General features: G+C 30.5%; 1 long non-coding RNA gene across 1 annotated transcript in view; it reads left to right on the top strand.

The window, feature by feature from the left end:
- The window catches only part of LOC142222421 (uncharacterized), a 148,494-nt gene that overhangs the window by 87,412 nt on the left and 36,194 nt on the right, over positions 1–24,888 (top strand). Inside the window, exon 2 of the long non-coding RNA XR_012718310.1 lies at positions 3,352–3,376. This is a non-coding gene — a long non-coding RNA (uncharacterized LOC142222421). The remainder of the gene's footprint in view (positions 1–3,351; positions 3,377–24,888) is intronic.

Here is a 24,888-nt window from a genome sequence, read left to right as displayed (position 1 = left end):
GTGATCGTCCGATATCAGTTCGGAGTGGAGCGAAGGTGGGGAGAGGGTTCCCTTTTGTCCGTTTGTTTTTTCTTAAATTGAAAGTAGAGGGTTGTCCGTAAGTGGGAACTCGGTACATAATTTTATGATTTTTGCACAGGCTTCTGACAGATTTCTTTTTAGTAAAGAACTTAAATTTACATGAAATTGGCAGCCAACGTAGAGGGTGCATCATTTTCCAACATTTTAGCAAATGTTAATGTGGTAAAATTTTCTACCAACTACTTGAATACAGAAGATTATGTAAAAAAATGAAAAAGCAAGTAGTCCGATTTGTTTGAAAGAATTCAAATCTTTTCGAATTTGTTTTCAGCACGAACGATATGGTTGACTAAGTAAACGCAAAATGTTTCTACAAATACGCTTCGGAAGGCGCAGCGAAGCGGGCCGGGTTACGCTAGTATAAAAATAATATGCATTTAATACTAGCGACGCCATCTATGTGTCAGACCGGGGACTTATCAGCCAACCTGTTATTACATAACTTAGATGCTCTCTGGTCACGGAAAGTGTCTGAATCGTATGAAGAACTACAGGAATTAGCAGAAAACGTTCTCCTTAAGAAAAAGGTTGACATATACACGAAGGCGTGAGTAATGTTAGCTTTAGTCTGGATGCGGACTACAACGAGACGCTTACGGACCACGCGGAGTCCACCTCAATGTAGTGCGAAGGCGGTTCCGGCGAAGGTACCTAACAAATTCTGCCATTCCATCTCATATCAATATGGACACTATGTTAGATGTTCTAAAGACCAATGAATGCGTGGCACATAAAAGGAGAAAAGAAATAAAAGTCACTGGCTTAGAATATGAACTAAAATATTGGGCTTTATTTAATAAATTATTTACCTTACCTCTTAGAAGAAAATCCAAAGCGAAAGAGACCAAGTAAGTTTGGATGCCGAAAGGCGAGATAACGGTGAAAGGGTTAGTTTTCAAATAAGCTTCGGTGTAAGTACAACGATTACAGTCACGGTTGCCACAGTTGTAGAATTCTACCAAAAATGGTAGATTTTTTTTACATATTGGTAGAAATATTGAGGTTTAGGTAGATTTTGCAAAAAATATTCTTCGCCACCTAAGAGGTACTTCACAAATTTTCTATAGAAATGATTTTTTGAAATTTTTTCTACAGGAAAAAAATTGAAAAAATTCTCTATAGAAATAATAATTTGACAAAATTTTCTATAGAAATAAAATTTTGACAAATTTTCTACAAGTATAGAAATAAAATTTTGACAAATTTTCTACAAGTATAGAAATAAAATTTTGACAAAATTTTCTATAGAAATAAAATTTTGATAAAATTTTCCATAGAAATAAAATTTTGACTAATGTTCGATAGAAATAAAATTTTGACAAAATTTCTATAGAAATAAAATTTTGACAAAATGTCTATAGAAATAACGTTTTGACAAAATTTTCTATAGAAATAAAATTTTTACAAAATTTTCTATAGAAATAAAATTTTGACAAAATTTCTATATAAATAAAATTTTGACAAAATTTTCCGTAGAAATAAAATATTGAAAAAATTTTCTATAAAAATAAAATTTTGACAAACATTTTCTATAGAAATAAAATTTTGACAAAATTTTCTATAGAAATAACATTTTGACAAATGTTCTATAGAAATAAAATTTTGACAAAATTTCTATAGAAATAAAATTTTGACAAAATTTCTATAGAAATAACATTTTTACAAATTTTGACCAAAAAATTGATTTTGCAAACAATATTTCTCTCCAACTAAGAGGTATTTGGCACCATAAATACATTTTTCTACAATTTTTCTATAGAAATAAAATTTTGACAAAATTTTCTTTAGAAATAAAATTTTGACAAAATTTCTATAGAAATAATATTTTGACAAAAATTCTATAGAAACAATATTTTGACAAAATTTCTATAGCAATAAAATTTTGACAAAATTTTCTATAGAAATAATATTTTGACAAAATTTCTATAGAAATAAAATTTTGACAAAAATATTCTATAGAAATAAAATTTTGACAAAAATATTCTATAGAAATAAAATTTTGACAAAATTTTCTATAGAAATAACATTTTGACAAATTTTGACCAAAAAAATCGATTTTGCAAACAATATTTCGCTCCAACTAAGAGGTATTTGGCAAATTTTCTATATAAATACATTTATCTACAGTTTTTTATATAAATAAAATCTTGACAAAATTTTCTATAGAAATAAAATTTTGATAAAAAAATCTTTTATAGAAATGAAATTTTGACAAAATTTTCTATAGAAATAAAATTTTTGACAAAGTTTTCTATAGAAATAAAATTTTGCAAAATTATTCTATAGAAATAAAATTTTCACAAACTTTGACCAAAAAAACCGATTTTGCAAACAATATTTCTCACCAACTAAGAGGTATTTGGCAAATTTTCTATATAAATACATTTTTCTACAGTTTTTCTATAGAAATAAAAATTTGACAAATTTTCTATGCAAATAAACCTTTGGCAACATTTTCTATAGAAATAAAATTTTGACAAACTTTTCTATAATAAATAATTAAAATTTTGACAAAAATTTTATAGAAATAATATATTGCCAAAATTCTCTATAGAAATAAAATTTTGACAAATTTTCTATGGAAAAAAATTTTTGAAAAATTTTCCATAGAAATAAAATTTTGATAAAGTTTTCTATAGAAATTAAATGTTGACAAAATCTTCTATAGAAATGGAATTTTGACAAAATTTTTCTATAGAAATAAAATTTTGACAAAATTTCTATAAAAATAAAATTTTGACAAAATTTTCTATAGAAATAAAATTTTGATAAAATTTGTATAGAAATAAAATTTAAACAAATTTTAACCAAAAAAATCGATTTTGCAAATAAAATTTCTCTCCAACTAAGGGGTATTTGGCAAATTTTCTATATAAATACATTTGTCTACAGTTTTTCTGTAAAACTAAAAATTTGACAAATTTTTCTATAATAAATAATTAAAATTTTGACAAATTTGGAAATAAAATTTTGACAAAATTTTCTATAGAAGTAAAATTTTGACAAATTTTCTATAGAAATAAAATTTTAACAAAATTATTCTATAGAAATAAAATTTTGATAAAATTTTCTATAGACATAGAATTTTGACAATCTTGACAAAACTTTTTCTAGGAATAAAATTGTGAAAAAAAAATCTTATACAAAAGAAATTTTTTACGAAAATGAAATTTTGAGAAGTTTTTATATAAAATAAAATAAATTTTAACTAAGTTTTCTCTAAATTCAATATTAACTCAACATCTTTAAAAATTTCAATTGTCGTTTTAGGTCATACAATCAAAATTCATTGTGGGTAAGTTCTCCCTTCTTGTAGAAATAGCAATTTTCTCCTGTTGGTGCAAGCTAAAGATATTTTAACCTTCGACACATTTATAATTCAAGGGAAAACATGCACATAAATAAATTGTCGCTATTAGTGCAATCATAAAATAATAAAAAAACTTCTAAAAAAATACATAATTTCTTTCGAAGAAACAATTGTTCATAATAACCCCATTTGTCCAAAAAATACTATTTTTTTATTTCGTAGTTTTTTGGTAAAATTTTCTTTAAATGTTAGTAGATTATTTTTGGTTCGAGTGAATTACTGTATGAGATAGCAGTTTTGTATATCGAGGTCTTAAACGTCAACATATCATAGATCTTAAAAATTGTTTGTACGTTTACTCTGATTACACCATTCATCCCATGATAGTGAGTCTACTATAAAACCTTATTTTACCTTATTTTTTTTAATTCTGCATAGCCCTAGAAAGCATCCATGACCAATAGTCTAGGAAAAACAAATAACAACGAACGCTGACCGGTAACTAAATTGCCATAAATGTAAACAAAGGCTAAAGTTTTAAATCCATAGATGTTCCGGCATAAATGGCTAAAGATCCCAGCTGAATTCCACCATCATAACCTCTGGAAAATTTAGTAAAAAATGTAATTTTACCATCCTTTGCCAGGACAAAGCAAACGAGTGTAGGAATAAAAAAACTTACCTCCTCCTTCCATACCACTGAAGTTTGTTCACTTTTTCAATATCAACAGTTTTTATTGCACTTTTTTTTTGTGCCATTTGTAACCACTTTTCGGTGTTCAGGTTTTTTGTGTCCATGCGAGTTGTCCTGTCGAGTTGTTTTGTTTTGTTTTTTATTTCATTTTCATAGAAGGACTAGTTTATAGTGAAGGACTTTCGAATGAAATCCAATCTTTAGCCTGTTCAACCATTATCCTGTTACGGAAATAATAGTCCAAAGAGAAAAAAGCAACACCACCAGCAGCTCGAATGAAAGAAATCCTGGTGAACAATCAAGGTAGCATTCGAATAAAAACGGCTTAAAAATGCAACGTGTGCCAAATTCGTGTTGTGGCAAATGCTTTAGTGTGTGTGTGTTACAGGATTTGAAATCTGGTATTTCAAGTTCATGCTTCAGACATGCCATCTGTCAGTATTGAAATTGCCACAGGGTTTTCGCACTTTTTTCTCTTCCTCTCTCCCTCTCTCGCTCCCCTAATGTAAAAGGATGAGTTTTAGAATTTTTTTGTTCTGTTCTCCCGATATCAGATCAAGAAAAACATACAAACATAGTGGCATAAAAGGGTTGGTTCCTGGATTCTAGCAAACTAATGGAAGATGAGTATAGCACTGCACCATACCATAGCCACAGTCACTAATATTGCCATTGCCCACTACTCCGCCTTGTATTTTTGCCTCTACTACCATCCCGGCGGTGTCACAATGAATGACAGATAAACAGATAGTTTTACAGGACAGACGGACATTCAGATATTTGATATGAATTTGGAGAAAAAAACAAAAGATTTGGAATGGTATTTTTTTCTGTAGCTCAGGAAAGGGAGATTTGAAAGTCAAAATTCTAAAATGTCAGCTACCAAGAGAGCAAACAAAAACTTTGATGGACACTCAATCTATGCAGTGTGCATAGCCTGCGGAATACAACTGATTGACGAAAATTAAACTAAAACCTAAGGTCTATGGAAACAAAGAAGGGGTTTATTGTAATTGAGCTGAAAATATGAAGAAAGGGTTAAGAGGTACCATTTTGACAAAATTTTCTATAGACATAAAAGTTTAAGAAAATGTTCCATAGAAATAAAATTTTAACAAAATTCTTTACAAAAATAAAATTTTGACAAAATTTTTTATAGAAATAAAATTTTGACAACATTTTTTATAGAAATAAAATTTTTACAAAATGTTCTATAGAGGTAACATTTTGATAAAATTTTTTATAGAGATAAAATTTTCAGAAAATTTTCTATAGAGATAAAATTTTCAGAAAATTTTCTATAGAGATGAAGTTTTCAGAATATTTTCTATAGATATAAGATTTGTAGAAAATTTTTTATAGAAATAAATTTTGACAAAACTCTCTATAGAGATAAAATTTTGACAAAAAATTTCCATTGGGATAACATTTTGACACAATTTTCGATAGAGATAGAATGTTGACAAAATGTTATATAGATAATTTTGACCATATTTGCTATACGTATAAAATTTTGAAAAAATTTTCTATAGCGATAAAATTTTGACAACATTTTTTATAGAAATAAAATTTTTACAAAATGTTCTATAGAGATAAAATTTGATAACATTTTTATAGAGATAAAATTTTCAGAATATTTTGTATAAAGATAAAATTTTCAGAATATTTTGTATAAAGATAAAATTTTCAGAAAATTTTCTATAGAGATGAAATTTTCAGAATATTTTCTATAGATATAAGATTTGCAGAAAAATTTCTATAAAAAATTTTTGACAAAAATTTTCCATAGAGATAAAATTTTGACAAAAATTTTCCATAGAGATAAAAACTTGACAACATTTTCCATAGAGATAGAATGTTGACAAAATGTTATATAGATAATTTTGACCAAATTTGCTATACGTATAAAATTTTGAAAAAATTTTCTATAGAGATAAAATTTTGACAAAACTTTCTATAGGGATAAGAGTTTGACAAAAAATTTTTATATACATAAAATTTTGACAAAATTTTCTATAGAAATAAAACTTTGGCCACATTTGCCATAGAAATAAAATTTTTAAAAAATTTTCTATAGAGATAAAATTTTGACAAAATTTTCTATAAAGATAAAAAATAGAGATGACATTTTCAGAATATTTTCTATAGATATAAGATTTGCAGAAAAATTTTTATAGAAATAAAATTTTGACAAAATTTTCTATATAGATAACATTTTGACAAAATTTTCTATATAGATAAAATTTTGACAAAATTTTCTATAGAAATAAAATTTTGAAAAAATTGTCTATAGAAAAAAAAAATTTTGACAAAATTTTCTATAATAAAATTTTGACAAAAGTTTCTATCGAGATAACATTTTGACAAGATTTTCTATAGAGATAAAATTTTGACACAATTTTCGATAGAGATAAAGTTTTGACAAAAATTTCTAAAGAAATAAAATTTTGACGAAATTTTTTATAGAAATAAAATCTTGACAAAATTTTCGATAGAGATAGAATGTTGACAAAATTTTATATCAAAAATTTTGACCAAATTTGCTATACGTATAAAATTTTGAAAAAAATTTCTATAAGATAAAATTTTGACAAAATTTTCAGCAGAGATAAAATTTTGACAAAATTTTCTATAGAGATAAAATTTTGATAAAATTTTCTACAGAGATAAAATTTTGAAAAAATTTTCTATAGAGATAAAATTTTGAAAAAATTTTCTATAGAGATAAAATTTTGAAAAAATTTTCTATAAAGATAAAATTTTGACAAAATTTTCTATAGAAATAAAATTTTGACAAGATTTTCGATACAGATAAAATTTTGACAAAATTTTCTATAGAAATAAAATGTTGACAAAATTTTCTATAGAAATAAAATTTTGAAAAAATTGTCCATAGAAAAGAAAAATTTTGACAAAATTTTCTGTAATAAAATTTTGACAAAAGTTTCTCTAGAAATAAAATTTTGACAAAATTTTCTATACAAATAAAATTTGGACAACATTTTCTATAGAATAAAATTTTGGCAAAATTGTCCATAGAAAAGAAAAATTTTGACAAAATTTTCTGTAATAAAATTTTGGCAAAAGTTTCTCTACAAATAAAATTTTGACAAAATTTTCTATACAAATAAAATTTGGACAACATTTTCTATAGAAATAAAATTTTGGCAAAATTTTCTATAGAGATAAAATTTTGGCAAAATTTTCGGCAGAGATAACATTTTGCCAAAATTTTCTATAGAGATAAAATTTTGACAAAATTTTCGGCAGAGATAACATTTTGACAAAAGTTTCTCTAGAAATAAAATTTTGACAAAATTTTCTATAGAAATAAAATTTTGACAAAATTTTCTATACAAATAAAATTTTGACAAAATTTTCTATAGAAATAAAATTTTGACAAAATTTTCTATAGAAATAAAATTTTGACAAAATTTTCTATAGAGATAAAATTTTGAAAAAATTTTCGGCAGAGATAACATTTTGACAAAATTTTCTATAAAGATAAAATGTTGACAAAATTTTCTATAGAAATAAAATTTTGACGAAATTTTCTATAAAAATAAAATTTCCAATAGAGATAAAATTTTGTCAATATATTCTAAAGAAATAAAATTATTAATTAATTTTTAATTAAAGAATTATCGATAGAGATAGAATGTTGACAAAATTTTATATAGAAAATGTTGACAAAATTTGCTATACGTATAAAATTTAGACAAAATTTTCTATAGAGATAAAATTTTGACAAAATTGTCTTTAGATATAATATTTTGACAAAATTTTCTAAAGAGATAAAATGATTACAGAATTTTCTATAGAGATAAAATGTTGACAAATTTTTTTATAGAGATAAAATGTTGAACATTTTCTATAAAGATAAAATGCTGACAATATTTCCTATAGAAATAAAATATTGACAACATTTTCTATAGAAATAAAATTTTGGCGAAATTTTCTATAGAAATAAAATTTTGACAAAATTTTCTATAGAAATAAAATTTTGACAAAATTTTCTGTAATAAAGGGAGCCACCGTGGTGCAATGGTTAGCATCCCCGCCTTGCATACACAAGGTCGTGGGTTCGATTCCTGCTTTGACCGAACACCAAAAAGTTTTTCAGCGGTGGATTATCCCACCTCGGTAATGCTGGTAACATTTCTGATGGTTTCAAAGCTTCTCTTAGTGGTTTCACTGCAATGTGGAATGCAGTTCGGACTCGGCTATAAAAAGGAGGTCTCTTGTCATGGAATCGGGCAGCACTCAGAGATAAGAGAGAAGTTCACCAATGTGATATCACAATGGACTGAATAGTCTAAGTGATCCTGATACATCGGGTTGCCATCTTACCTAACCTTCTGTAATAAAATTTTGACAAAATCTTTTATAGAGATAACATTTTCAGAAAATGTTCTATAGAGATACAATTTTCAGAAAAATTTTTACGGAGATAAAATTTTCCGAAAATTTTCTACGGAGATAAAATTTTCAGAAAATTTTCTATGGAGATAAAATTTTCTATATAGATAAAATTTTCAGAAAATTTTCTATAGAGATAAAATTTTGAAAAAAAAAATTGCGTTTCACGTAAAATTTTCCGTAGAGATTAAATTTTCAGAAAGATTTCTAGAGATTTAGCAAATTTTCTATAGAGATAAAATTTTTATCTAATTATACAATTATTATTCGAGCTTTATGGACAGATATAGATTAAGGAACATGGTTAATAGAGCCATTGAAAAGAAAACGCCAGATACAAATCTATACACGCCTGGACTGTACATGTTTCGGTTCGGGCGAATGAACCTTTCCACAGCCTTTAGTATAGATCTGGCTGGGAGAGATAACTCAATTTTGGGCCCTTTATGCTAACTCCTTATGGAGAAAACATTTGGGAAATTTCCTCTTACAAATTGAATCATCTTTTCTCCCACTGTACATCATCTTTTCATATAACTTACAAGTCCCTTAATCTTATTTTTATTTCGTTTTGTTACATAGTAATGCAACAACACGAAATTTATTTTTAGAAAGCTAATTTGTTAGAATTCACCTAAGTGGTGAACAGTCGAACAATGCTTATTGTTTCTACAGTCAACTACAACATATGACAATTAACAGAAACTGGTTTCCAGGATACAACAACAATTCTAACGCGTACATTAGTCGTGTTTTTCCTAGTTTTACGACGGGCTCATCGTTGCTTATTATATTACATGTTAGCCTGATACCGAAACAGGCAATTGACGTCCAAATGCATTATATCTAATTATACAATTATTATTCGAGCTTTATGGACAGATATAGATTAAGGAACATGGTTAATAGAGCCATTGAAAAGAAAACGCCAGATACAAATCTATACACGCCTGGACTGTACATGTTTCGGTTCGGGCGAATGAACCTTTCCACAGCCTTTTTTTTAGCAAATTTTCTATAGAGATAAAATTTTTAGGTAATGGTCTATAGAGAAAAAAATTTTCAGAAAATTTTCTATGGACATAAAATTTTCTGTAGACATAAAATTCTTATAAAATTGTATAGCGATAAATTTTTGATAAAATTTCATATAGGAAAAAAAATTTACAAAATTTCCCATTCATGCAAATCGTTTTGATTTGCATGAATGGAAATGCAATCTATGGTCCATCCATTTTAATCCTTGAAAAGGAAGTAATATATGTCTGGTTGAATAAAGATATCATAATTCTCATATGTTTTCAGTACTGTATTAGATGTTTGTAATCCTCATGGAAGTCTTCATAATTATTTGATTATGATTTGGGAATTGAAAGTTAGCTTCAATCTCTTGGTGTTTGGGTAAAGGACAATTGTCGCCACCTAAAAAGGGTTGTTAAAAATTCGTTACTTTAACAGCTTATTTTCAATTCACCCCAGATTTAAAGTAACAGAAAAAAATCTGCATTTCATTCATGCCATCGAGACGAATGAGCATATTCTCTTAACCCCCTTTATATTTTTCTTTCTATTGTATATTCAATAATACTTAAGAACGCTTCATCAACCTGGACGGGAATAAAGGACCAAAATGCAGCCAAAGTGGCTTATACTACTCCTGGCCCATTGGAAAGAGCGAGTGAGTAAGTGGTGAATCAGCCAGTAAGTAAATGATGGCAATGGTGGAAAAAGTGATTATGCATAATCGTTTCCACTTGTGATGCCACTGAAGTGAATCGTGGTAGTCCAAGTCTGATCAAGGACTAAAGCAACCTGATGATGATGATGTTGATGAGCTTACAGGATTTAATGTAACAAACAACACGAACATGGACTTCAAGGCCAACACTGTGACAGAATAAAAAATTCGCACAGTTGTTGCATTGCAAGTACTTTCGCTTTATGCTACCTTTGAAGAATGCCAAGTCAATGAAGGTGGTTGTAGTGGTGGATGAAATTTTTTCACATTTGCTAAAATGAATAAAAAAACTGAAAAGGAAATTTAAATTAGATTAATTGATTGAAATACGGAGCTGTTGCTTGCTACCGTTGTTGTTGATGATGATGATGATGTTGCCTGTGTTTGATGCATTATGGTATTCTCAACAACATGAACATCACATTATCCTGGCAGAGAACACCACAACTCCATCGAGTAACCATATCAGTTAATGTGCGTTTATGTTGTGTGGTTGATATTCGTGAATGGTGGTGATGTTTTGATCAGCGACTCGAACGACCATCATCATTGTTGTCATCATCAACACCCTGTTCAATTCTAATGCCACAGGATGAGATTTTTTTTTTTTTAACTGGACTTTTTTTGGTCTTAGTTCCTCTTTGTGATGAGTGACAGTCTTCGATTTTTATTCCACTTTTTTTTGGAGGAAAGCGACATGAAAGGTAATCCATATGCTGTCATCAATATAGCGGTCCATGTTATTAATTCGTTTTACAGCAGTATTTAAAGAAACATTAATTTTGAATATTCTATAAAAAAAATTGGAGTGATAGAATTTTTAGTGTGTGTTTTGAAACAATAAAAAACATAGTTCTACAAACATTTATTTATTTTAAAAAATTTGAGACACCTTGCTAAAATGGTTAGTATACTCGGAGTCATCATGGTGCAATGGTTACCATGTCCGCCTTGCTTCGTAAGGGTCGTGGGTTTAATCCCAGTTTCAACTAAACACCAAAAAGATTTTCAGTGATGGGTCGAACACCTCTCAGTAATGCTGGTGGCATTTCTGTGTGTTTCAAAGTTTCTCTAAGTGGTTTCACCGCAATGTGAACCGTCCTATAAAAAGTAGGTCCGCTGTCATTGATCTAAACATAGAATTGATGCTTAAAATGTCACTTTTCCAACATCAAATGATATGACGCAACGTGATTGGTAGCACTGGAGTTAGATTACTCCAAAAATAACAAAACGACATTTTCGACCACCCAATATTAACTTAATTAATTTTAAATTTCAATATATAAACAGTTAAATTTTTATCATTCCAAATGATTACCCCCTTTGATCCCTTATTGAAAAAAATTGAAGTAGTTAATGTCTAAATGCCAATCAGAATTTCCATATCTACTACAGCCCAAGCCTGTTTAGTGGTGGTTTACATTTGTGTTGACGTTTCTATTTTGTTGCTTCGTCATTTCAATGCGTCCTGTAGCATTAATGGTCTCTTTTGAACATCGCATCAGGATGTGTCGCATAATTTTGTGATTTTATTTTTCAGCTTAGCTCTGCCATCAAAGAGATTCATCTCATTTGTATGAAGGTGTGAATAATCGTGAATTAGTTAAATGAAGTGTAAAGTTTTTAGTTGTCAGAGGTATAGTCATCATCACTGAGAGTGTTGATGGATAGACGGAGAGAGAGAGGGAGGAAATCATCAAAATTCACTTTATTCCATCATTTTCGTTTCGGGTGTTGAATATTCTGTGTGTGGGAAATAATTTTCTTGTGGGTAATTTTCTATTCTAAGAGGATATCCGAGCATTTGAGAAGTACTAACTATGAGCGATAGTTTTCATTAGTTGTCGATTGATGATTTGAGTGCCAGGTGATTTTTTTTAGTTCTTTATTTCTAGATCTTGGATCATCTATGCTCTACATATATATAGTTTGTATACCCTCCACCATAGGATGGGGGGGATATTAACTTTGTCATTCCGTTTGTAACACATCGAAATATTGCTCTAAGAAAAAGTATATATATATTCTGGGTCGTGGTGAAATTCTGAGTCGATCTGAGCATGTCCGTCCGTCCGTCCGTCTGTTGAAATCACGCTAACTTCCGAACGAAACAAGCTATTGACATGAAACTTGGCACAAGTAGTTGTTATTGACGCAGGTCGGATGGTATTGCAAATGGGCTGTATCGGTTCACTTTTACGTATAGCCCCCATATAAACGGACCCCCAAATTTGGCTTGCGGAGCCTCTAAGAGAAGCATATTTCATCCGATCTGGCTGAAATTTGGAACATGGTGTTGGTATATAGTCTCGAACAACAATGCAAAAATTGGTCCACATCGGTCCATAATTATATATAGCCCCCATATAAACCGATCCCCAAATTTGGCTTGCGAGGCCTCAAAGAGAAGCAAATTTCATCCGATCCGGCTGAAATTTGGAACATGGTGTTGGTATATAGTCTCGAACAACAATGCAAAAATTGGTCCACATCGGTCCATAACTATATATAGCCCCCATATAAACGGACCCCCAAATTTGGCTTGCGGAGCCTCTAAGAGAAACATATTTCATCCGATCTGGCTGAAATTTGGTACATGGTGTTGGTATATAGTCTCTAACAACCATGCAAAAATTGGTCCACATCGGTCCATAACTATATATAGCCCTCATAAAGGGTGATTTGTTAAGAGCTTGATAACTTTTTTAAAAAAAAAAACGCATAAAATTTGCAAAATCTCATCGGTTCTTTATTTGAAACGTTAGATTGGTCCATGACATTTACTTTTTGAAGATAATTTCATTTAAATGTTGACCGCGGCTGCGTCTTAGGTGGTCCATTCGGAAAGTCCAATTTTGGGCAACTTTTTCGAGCATTTCGGCCGGAATAGCCCGAATTTCTTCGGAAATGTTGTCTTCTAAAGCTGGAATAGTTGCTGGCTTATTTCTGTAGACTTTAGACTTGACGTAGCCCCACAAAAAATAGTCTAAAGGCGTCAAATCGCATGATCTTGGTGGCCAACTTACCGGTCCATTTCTTGAGATGAATTGTTCTCCGAAGTTTTCCCTCAAAATGGCCATAGAATCGCGAGCTGTGTGGCATGTAGCGCCATCTTGTTGAAACCACATGTCAACCAAGTTCAGTTCTTGCATTTTTGGCAACAAAAAGTTTGTTAGCATCGAACGATAGCGATCGCCATTCACCGTAACGTTGCGTCCAACAGCATCTTTGAAAAAATACGGTCCAATGATTCCACCAGCGTACAAACCACACCAAACAGTGCATTTTTCGGGATGCATGGGCAGTTCTTGAACGGCTTCTGGTTGCTCTTCACTCCAAATGCGGCAATTTTGCTTATTTACGTAGCCATTCAACCAGAAATGAGCCTCATCGCTGAACAAAATTTGTCGATAAAAAAGCGGATTTTCTGCCAACTTTTCTAGGGCCCATTCACTGAAAATTCGACGTTGTGGCAGATCGTAAGTCTATTCATGATGAAATGTCAAAGCATACTGAGCATCTTTCTCTTTGACACCATGTCTGAAATCCCACGTGATCTGTCAAATACTAATGCATGAAAATCCTAACCTCAAAAGAATCACCCTTTATAAACCGATCCCCAAATTTGGCTTGCGAGGCCTCAAAGAGAAGCAAATTTCATCCGATCCGGCTGAAATTTGGAGCATGGTGTTGGTATATAGTCTCTAACAACCATGCGCAAATTGGTCCACATCGGTCCATAATTATATATAGGCCCCATATAAACCGATCCCCAGATTTGGCTTGCGGAGCCTCTAAGAGAAGCATATTTCATCCGATCTGGCTGAAATTTGGTACATGGTGTTGGTATATAGTCTCTAAGAACCGTGCAAAAATTGGTCCACATCATAATTATATATACCCCATATAAACCGATCCCCAGATTTGGCTAGCAAAGCCTCTAAGAGAAGCAAATTTCATCCGATCCGGTTGAAATTTGGTACGTGGTGTTAGTATATGATCTCTATCAACCATGCTAGAATTGGTCCATATCGGTCCATAATTATATATAGCCCTTATATAAATTGATACCCAGATTTGACCTCCGGAGCCTCTTGAAGGAGCAAAATTCATCCGATCCGGTTGAAACTTAGTACGTGGTGTTAGCATATGGTCTCTAAGAACCATGCAAAAATTGGTCCATATCGGTTGATAATTATATGTAGCCCCCATATAAACTGATCCCCAGATTTGACCTCCGGAGCCTCTTGAAGGAGTAAAATTCATCCGATCTGGTTGAAATTTGGTACATTTCGCTTGTGTATGGCCGCTAACAACCATGCTAAACATGCTCCGTATCGATCTATATTATATATAGCCCCCAAATAAACCGATCCCCAATCACAGAAAAATCACGATTGGCACTCGAGCCAAAAATAATCTACCAAAATTTTACTGCCATTGAAAATTTTGTCAAAATTGTATATTTCTATAGAAAATTTTGTCAAAATTTTATTTCTATAGAAAATTTTGCCATCATTTTATGTTTTTAGGAAATTTTGTGAAAATATAAATTCTATACAAAATTTTGTCAAAAATTTATTTCTGTAGAAACTTTTTTCAAAATTTTATTTCTATAGAAATTTTTGCCAGAATTTTATTTCTGTAGAAAATTTTGTCAAAATGTTATTTCTATAGAAAATTTATGAAGCATTTCATAGTTGGAGAATGTTTTTACTGCAGATTTTTTACTGAAAAAAAAAAACAAGTATATACGGCCGTAAGTTCGGCCAGGCCGAATCTTATGTACCCTCCACCATGGATTGCGTAGGAACTTCTACTAAAGGGTGTCATCCACAAACGAATTACTTGGGTTGCGATAACACTTGCCGATGGCAAGGTATCGTAAAACTTTTTAACACTGTCAGCTAAATAGTAAGTTAGTCCATAAGGGATATTAAACAAAAAAAAAAAAGGCCGATTAAATACGTATATAATTCAGTTTGACAAAATTTTCTATAGGAATAAAATTTTGACAAAATTTTCTATAGAAATAAAAACTTGACAAAATTTTCTATAGAAATAAAATGTTGACAAAATTTTCAATGGAAGTAAAATATTGACAAAATTTTCTATAGCAATACAATTTTGACAAAATTTTCTATAGAAATAAAATGTTGACAAAATTTTCTATAGAAATAAAATGTTGACAAAATGTTCTATAGAAATAAAATGTTGACAAAATTGTCTATAGAAATAAAATGTTGACAAAATTTTCTACAGAAATAAATTTTTTACAAAATTTACTATAGAAATAAAATTTTGACAAAATTTTCTATGGAAATAAAATGTTGACAAACATTGCTATAGAAATAAACTTTTTACAAAACTTTCTATAGAAATGAAATTTTGACAAAACTTTCTATAGTAATAAAATTTGACAATTTTTACATGGCTGTTAGAGGCCATATACTAACGAAATGTACCAAAGTTCAACCGCATCGGATGACTTTTGCTCCTCCAAGAGGCTCCGGAGGTCAAATCTGGGGATCGGTTTATATGGGAGCTATATATAATTATGGACCGATATGGACCAATTTTTGCATGGTTGTTAGAGACCATATACTAACACCACGTACTAAATTTCAATTGGATCGGATGAATTTTGCTCATCCAAGAGGCTCCAGAGTTCAAATCTGGGGATCGGTTTATATGGGAGCTATATATAATTATGGACCGATATGGACCAATTTTTGCATGCTTGTTAGAGACCGTATACTAACATCAGGTACCCAATTTCAAACGGATCGGATGAATTTTGCCCCTCCAAGAGGCTCCGGAGGTCAAATCTGGGGATCGGTTTATATGGGAGCTATATATAATTATGGACCGATATGGACCAGTTTTTACATGGTTGTTAGAGACCATATACTAACACCACGTACCAAATTTCAATCGGGTAGGATGAAGTTTGCTCCTCCAAGAGGCTCCGGAGGTCAAATCTGGGGATCGGTTTATATGGGAGCTATATATATTTATGGACCGATATGGACCAATTTTTGCATGGTTGTTAGAGACCGTATACTAACATCAGGTACCAAATTTCAACCGGATCGGATGAATTTTGCCCCTCCAAGAGGCTCCGGAGGTCAAATCTGGGGATCGGTTTATATGGGGGCTATATATAATTATGGACCGATATGGACCAATTTTTGCATGGTTGTTAGAGACCGTATACTTAGACCACGTACCAAATTTCAACCGGATCGGATGAATTTTGCTGCTCCGGAAGGCTCCGCAAGCCAAATTTGGGGATCGGTTTATATGGGGGCTATACGTAAACGTGGGCCGATATGTCCCATTTTCAATACCATCCGACCTACATCAATAACAACTACTTGTGCCAAGTTTCAAGTCGATAGCTAGTTTCGTTCGGAAGTTAGCGTGATTTCCACAGACGGACGGACAGCCGGACAGACGGACAGACGGACAGACGGACGGACGGACGGACATGCTTAGATCGACTCAGAATTTCACCACGACCCAGAATATATATACTTTATGGGGTCTTAGAGCAATATTTCGATGTGTTACAAACGGAATGACAAAGTTAATATACCCCCATCCTATGGTGGAGGGTATAAAAACAGTAAAAAATCTGCCATTTTTGGTAGACTCGTGTTCATACCCCCATATTTCAATTGTTGCTCTATAATTACAGCACAAAAGTTAATATCGGTTAGTAATTATCTCTTCCCTATATATATATCGGTCAAGAACTGAATACATACGTATTTAATCGACCTTTCTTTTGTCTACTATATATCCCTCATGGACTAACTTAAAATTTACATGATGATGTTAAGATGTTTTAAGATGGCTTGGCATCGGCCGCAACCCAAGTAATTTAATTGTGGATGACCGTCTTTAGTAGAAGTTTCCACGCAATCCATGGTGGAGGGTACATAAGATTCGGCCTGGCGAACTTACGGCCGTATATACTTGTTATATATTGTGATATTTTCCATGAAAAAACAATGCAAATTGAATTGAATGTAAATGTCCTTAAGTTGATAGGGGTTCGTAACATAACTTAAAGACTTTGAAATTCATATTTTTGAAATAAGAAAAAGAAACTTTTTCCCAAATGCTTCATGCTTGCATCATCTGATTTCTAACGTAACCCCGCTTTAGACCCACATATTAGTAGAAGTTTTATCAGGTTGTTGCAAGATAATTATTTTGGCTTTCTACTAGTCATTTTAGCTTTAAAATACTTAAATGGTACTCCAAAGTAGTATTTTATTTCTACAGAAAATTTTGTCAAAATTTTATTTCTATAGAAAATTTTGTCAAAATTTTATTTCTACAGAAAATTTTGTCAAAACTTAACTTCTATAGGAAATTTTGTCAAAATTTTATTCCTTAAAAATTGTTTTTCAACATTTTATTTCTAAGGGAAACTTTGTCAAAATTTTATTTCTATAGAAAATTTTGTCAAAATTTTATTTCTATAAAAAAATTTTTCAAAATTTTATTTCTTTTGAAAATTTTATCAAGATTTTATTTCTATAGAAAATTTTGTCAAAATTTTATTTCTGTAGAAAACTTTGTCAAAACTTTACTTCTATAGGAAATTTTGTCAAAATTTTATTCCATAAAAATATTTTTTCAACATTTTATTTCTAAAGGAAACTTTGTCAAAATTTTATTTCTATAGAAAATTTTGTCAAAATTTTATTTCTATAGAAAATGTTCTCAAAATTTTATTTCTATAGAAAATTTTCTCAAAATTGTATTTCTTTTGAAAATGTTATCAAGATTTTATTTCTATAGAAAATTTTATCAAGATTTTATTTCTATAGAAAATGTTGTCAACATTTTATTTCTACAGAAAACTTTGTCAAAACTTTACTTCTATAGGAAAGTTTGTCAAAATTTTATGTCTATAGAAAATTTTGTCTAAATTTTATTTCTATGGAAAATTTTGTCAAAATTTTATTTCTATAGAAATTTGTTTTCAAAAATTTATTTCTATAGAAAATTTTGTCAATATTTTATTTTTGTAGAAAATTTTGTCAAAATTTTATTTTTTATTAAAATTACTGTACTTTAATTATAAGACTTTAATCTTGTTGTACATAATATGCTTAAATAAATATATGTATAGAACATGTTGTCACAATTTTATTTCTATAGAAATTTTTTCAAAATTTTATTTCTGTAGAAAATTTTGTCAATGTTTTTTCTATAAACTTGTCTCAAAATTTTGTTTGTATAAAAATTTTGTCCATTTTTTTTCTACAGAAATTTTTGTCCAAATTTAATTTCTATAAAAATATTTTGTCAAATTTTATATCTATAGAAAATGTTCTATAGGACATTTTGTTATAAAGGGTGATTCTTTTGAGGTTAGGATTTTCATGCATTAGTATTTGACAGATCACGTGGGATTTCAGACATGGTGTCAAAGAGAAAGATGCTCAGTATGCTTTGACATTTCATCATGAATAGCCGAACGATCTGCCACAACGTCGAATTTTCAGTGAATGGGCCCTAGAAAAGTTGGCAGAAAATCCGCTTTTTTATCGACAAATTTTGTTCAGCGATGAGGCTCATTTCTGGTTGAATGGCTACGTAAATAAGCAAAATTGCCGCATTTGGAGTGAAGAGCAACCAGAAGCCGTTCAAGAACTGCCCATGCATCCCGAAAAATGCACTGTTTGGTGTGGTTTGTACGCTGGTGAAATCATTGGACCGTATTTTTTCAAAGATGCTGTTGGACGCAACGTTACGGTGAATGGCGATCGCTATCGTTCGATGCTAACAAACTTTTTGTTGCCAAAAATGGAAGAACTGAACTTGGTTGACATGTGGTTTCAACAAGATGGCGCTACATGCCACACAGCTCGCGATTCTATGGCCATTTTGAGGGAAAACTTCGGAGAACAATTCATCTCAAGAAATGGACCGGTAAGTTGGCCACCAAGATCATGCGATTTGACGCCTTTAGACTATTTTTTGTGGGGCTACGTCAAGTCTAAAGTCTACAGAAATAAGCCAGCAACTATTCCAGCTTTGGAAGACAACATTTCCGAAGAAATTCGGGCTATTCCGGCCGAAATGCTCGAAAAAGTTGCCCAAAATTGGACTTTCCGAATGGACCACCTAAGACGCAGCCGCGGTCAACATTTAAATGAAATTATCTTCAAAAAGTAAATGTCATGGACCAATCTAACGTTTCAAATAAAGAACCGATGAGATTTTGCAAATTTTATGCGTTTTTTTAAAAAAAAAGTTATCAAGCTCTTAACAAATCACCCTTTATGTTTTTTATAAAGAAAATTTTATCAAATTTTATCTTTATAGAAAACTTTTTTTCTTTAGAATTTTTGTTTAAATTTTATTTCTTCCTATTTTTTTTTAAATTGTTATTTCTATACGAAATTTTGTCAAATTTTATTTCTACAGAAAATTTTGTCAAAATGTTATTTCTCCAGAAAATTTTAACAACATTTTATTTCTATGGAAAATTTTTTGAAAAAGGTTATTTCTATAGAAACATTTTAAAAATTTTACTTCTATAGAAAATTTTGTCAAAATTGTATTTCTGTAGAAAATTTTATCAAAATTTTATTTCTATAGAAAATTTTTTCAAAATTTTATTTCTGTAGAAAATTTATCAAATTTTTATTTCTATAGAAAATTTTGTCAAAATTTTATATCTAACGAAAATTTTGTCAAAGTTTTATTTCTATAGAAAATTTTGTCAAAATTTTATTTCTATAGAAAATGTTGTCAAAGTTTTATTTCTATAGCAAATTTTGTCAAAATGTTATTTCTCTAGAAAATTTTGTCAAAATTTTATTTCTATAGCAAATTTTGTCAAATTTTATTTCTATAGAAAATGTTGTAAAAATTTTATTTCTATAGAAAATTTTGTCAAAATTTTATTTCTATAGAAAATTTTGTCAAAATTTTATTTCTATAGAAAATTTTGTCAAAATTTTATTTCTAAAGAAAATTTTCTTAAAATTTTATTTCTAAAGAAAATTTTCTAAAAATTTTATTTTTATAGAAAATTTTGTCATAATTTTATTTCTATAGAATTTTTTTTTTCTAAAGGAAATTTGAGAAGTACCTCGTAGTTGGTGAGGAATATTTTTGTAAAATCTCAAAAAAACTGAAAGAATTCTAACAATATCGGACCTATATTGGAGAAAAATCTAGATCTCATCCTCACCAATGAATAACGGGGGAGAAACCCTAGGTGGTCTTGTATGCTTCACAAATACCATAGTTTAAAAGTCGGAGGCTAAAAGAGGGTTAAAAAGTTGGATCACCACAGGGCCGAGTTAGCGGAAGGCTCTGATTTAATATAAAGTGTAATTTTTCCAAATAATTTGCCAGATTTCATTCTACTTTTCGCGTATGATGAGTGACCACATCAGTGTGGGTCATTTATTGACTGATTCTTTGACATTTGAAGTTATTTGTAAAACCTAACGGATCCGTTGCTTCATACCAAAAATCTCTCGCACTAAGACTGCCATTTGATTGTTGTGACGTAAGCGCCCATTTGTTAAAAAAAATATCCTTAACCACAATATAACTTTAAAAAACTGTATGAGCATTTTGAGTTCACTGTTTTCCCAGGCATTTTAATAAAAGGCTGTCAAACGGTTTAATTAGGAATTAACCATTGCGACGCCGTCTGGAATAATTTGTGTATTCTATGCATTTAATTTGATGATCATTCCAGTGGATTTCTTTTCTCCTCTAATTAAGCTGTAATGATAGTTAGCAATACGTATACATAATAATGAACGCTTAAAGCCTTAAATGAAAGAGAAGCATTTTCGCACGATGAGCTGATTAAATGGTAAAATATTTCGCAGAAATTAAACAAAAACAAACTGAGTTTGGAATTAAGCAAATGATCGTTTATGCACCTCCCAACCATCAGTGCGGAAGAGCTGTGGATACGATCAACCCACAATTGCCAATACAATGACTGAGACACAAAATGCATAAACATTTTTTTCCCACTAAATGAACAGCGTGAAAAGTTGAAATCCAACACAAACCTACAAAGAGTGGGTAATTTTGGACTTTTTGATGGTTTCAAAAGTAATTCACATAACTTCAATCTCGTGAGTATGCATCAGCATATGTACTCAACAAAGGTTATCTACTTTTACTACACTGAAGAAACTTAGAATTGAACTCTGAATACATTTAAGACACATTTCTCTTTTACATTTGAGTTTGGCATACTTTTTTTTCTTTTTTTTATGTTATATTTTTTCTTCATGTTATATAAAGTCCTTTAAAACGTGTTAACGACAACTTAGATTTCCGATTTGACATAGGACTTCAATTTCAGACTTATTAAAGCCTAGCTAACCTTAGTAAAACAAAATTTTCCTTCATGTAAAAATACCCAGTTTTAAGTCGAATATCACTTAACTTAAAGGACGAAACAATTTCATTGAAAATTTACCGACTTTTAGACAAGGAGAACAAAAATTTATCTTCTATGCTCAGCAACACTCGCATTCGTATTTTAAGGATATGAAATCTTTGGCCTCACGACAATATGCATGCCCGGTTCCAAAGATTTTGTCTTTACTTTAAAAAATTTGGTATTGATTCCGAGCCAAAGAAGCGGAGAATGCAAGTAAGGATACTTTTAAGACACAATTCTCTTTTAAATTTGGGTTTTGTGTACTTGCTTATAGGAAGCAAATTTTTATTGTTCGCTTATTCAGCTTTTTTTCTTCATATGCTATCAAAGTCCTTTAAAAACGAGTTAACGACAACTTTTATTTTTCAAATTCAGACGAGCCTTCCAGTAGAAATTATGCTATGTTTCAAGTAAAAAACGTCTTTAAAATAAAGCGTTGAAAAACATGTCCTATTTATGAACGATTTTTTGCTTTGTAGTCAAGATGCAAAAAGACAACAAATTTAAAGACAATTTCATTAACTTTAAAGAATTTTTCTGAATTATTAAAGTCAAGTTGACCTTAGCCCAAAAAAAAATTTCTTTCATGTTATGATACCCATTTTTAAGTCCCATCACTTAATTATAAGGACAGCACGACTTCATTGAAAAGTTTATCGACTTTTGGACAAGGAAAAAAACTTTATATTAGAGAAATGCGTCTTCTATGCTAAGCAAAATTTGCATTGGTATTTTAAAGACACGAAATCTTTGATCTCACGACAATATTTTTCAGTGTAGCATTGGTTGAATCGCAGTCGGGTATATAGAGCTACAGATGGGAATGTTTAATTTATATAAGATACACCAGCACTTACTGGTAATGTATAAGGTAATCAATTGGTTGCCTCCATTGTAAAATTTATATTAAAATCGCCTGTTGTTTATATTAAAGATAATTCAGCATGCCACTTCTATTTACGTTTGAATTAGCAATTGTACAGTGTGCCTTATATGTAATGCAACTAAGTACAGGTTCCTATCCTCTATGGCAGCTGAAATATTTATACCGGTATACATATTGGAGAGATTTTATTGTTAACAAGCTTACAAAAGCACTCTGATCTATTACATTAAGAAATTAAATTATTCGTGATTGCTTTGTAAATATTTGGATGGAAAACTCAAGTTACTACAGTGAGAGTCCTCCAGTATTTAGATGTGAATAAATCTTTTTTTTTCTCGGTAAAAAAAACCAGAACTGATCCGAAAAGTGAAAACCAGATTTGATCGAAATCCAAACCATAGTAGAAACTCTGGTCGAGAACTGACCATATCGTGAGAATGAATGCAACTTGAAGTTCCAAAAAGTGCAAGAGCTCATCGATACACAAAAAAAAGTTAGATTGGAAAAGGCCAAGGAGTTGCTTCGCTTGCACGAAAGAGAAAAGTTACCAATTTGGTTTTCTCCAATGAGGAGCCATTCCAAATTGAGTTGTTTGTGAACAAACCAAATGATCGAGTTTACTTGTCAAAGAGGTCAGGTGAAAATGAACACTCTTGATTGGCCACTAGAACTTAAGCGCCGCCTATAGCAATAGTGTGGGCCCCGTTACAGTTGTTCCAAATCGTTTTGTTTGGGAAATAATTATAATAACTCAGCAATTTTTGAATGATTAAAAAAATCAACATACTTTTTTCTTTATGTGCAAACTGTGGGGTTTTCCTCTCATTTTGTGCGTTCCCAGTTGATCCACAGGCTGCCGTAACCCGGAAAAAATATCACCAAAATATTTCTAATTAAAAAGTTGATTGAAATTGAAAAATTTTTCAATTAATAAATGAATTGATACAATTAACTTTTTAATCAAGTTCGAAACATTAAGTTAATTAAGTCAATCATTGAAAATTTTAAAAGTTTTAATTAAAAAAATTCATTGATACAATTAACTTTTTAATCAAACTCGGAAGACTAAGGAAGACATGTTGTAAATTTTAACTAAAAATTGATTTCAAACAATCAATTTTTTAATCAAACTAAAAATACAAAGTTATAAGTAATTGAAATAGTTTCGTTTTTAATTCAAACAAGTAAGGAAAGTCTAAAGTCGGGCGGGGCCGACTATATTATACCCTGCACCACTTTGTAGATCTAAATTTTCGATACCATATTACATCCGTCAAATGTGTTGGGGCTATATATAAAGGCTTGTCTCAAATACATACATTTAAATATCACTCGATCTGGACAGAATTTGATAGACTTCTACAAAATCTATAGACTCAAAATTTAAGTTGGCTAATGCAATGTTTGTAAAAAATATGGGAAACATTTAAATCCGAAGCAATTTTAAGGAAACTTCGCAAAAGTTTATTTATGATTTATCGCTCGATATATATGTATTAGAAGTTTAGGAAAATTAGAGTCATGTTTACAAGTTTTCGACTAAGCAGTGGCGATTTTATTTACAAGGAAAATGTTGGTATTTTGACCATTTTTGTCGAAATCAGAAAAACATATATATGGGAGCTATATGTAAATCTGAACCGATTTAAATCAAATTTGGCACACATGACTATATTACTAATTGTACTCCTAGTGCAAAATTTCAACGAAATTGGGCTAAAACTCTGGCTTCTGAGGCCATATAAGTCCATATCGGGCGAAAAATATGTATGGAAGCTATATCTAAATCTGAACCGATTTCAATCAAATTTGGCACACATGACTATACGACCAGTTGTACTCCTTGTGCAAAATTTCAAGCTATTCGGGATAAAACTCTGGCTTCTGTGTCCATATAAGTGCATATCGGGCGAAAAATATATATGGGAGCTATATCTAAATCTGAATCGATTTCAACCAAATTTGGCACGCATAGCTACAACGCTAAATCTACTCCCTGTGCAAAATTTCAACCAAATTGGGCCAAAACTCTGGCTTTTAGGACCATATTAGTCCATATCGGGCGAAAGATATATATGGGAGCTATATCTAAATCTGAACCGATTTCAAATCAAATTTTGCACACTTGACTAAACGACTAAGTGTTATGTTTGTACAAAATTTCAAGCAAATCGGTATAAAACTCTGGCTGCTGGGTCCATATTAGTGCATATCGGGCGAAAGATACACCCAGAAAAAAGTGACCCCTTCTTTAAGTTAAAATGAACTCATTGTGAAGAAAGTTGAACTTCGTATAGCGCCAAAGCCATTT

Source organism: Haematobia irritans, chromosome 1 (assembly GCF_050003625.1).
Source record: "Haematobia irritans isolate KBUSLIRL chromosome 1, ASM5000362v1, whole genome shotgun sequence".
NCBI classification, from domain to species: domain Eukaryota; kingdom Metazoa; phylum Arthropoda; class Insecta; order Diptera; family Muscidae; genus Haematobia; species Haematobia irritans.
The sequence above is the reverse complement of the archived record's forward strand: the minus strand, read 5'-3'. Positions and strand labels throughout refer to the sequence as shown.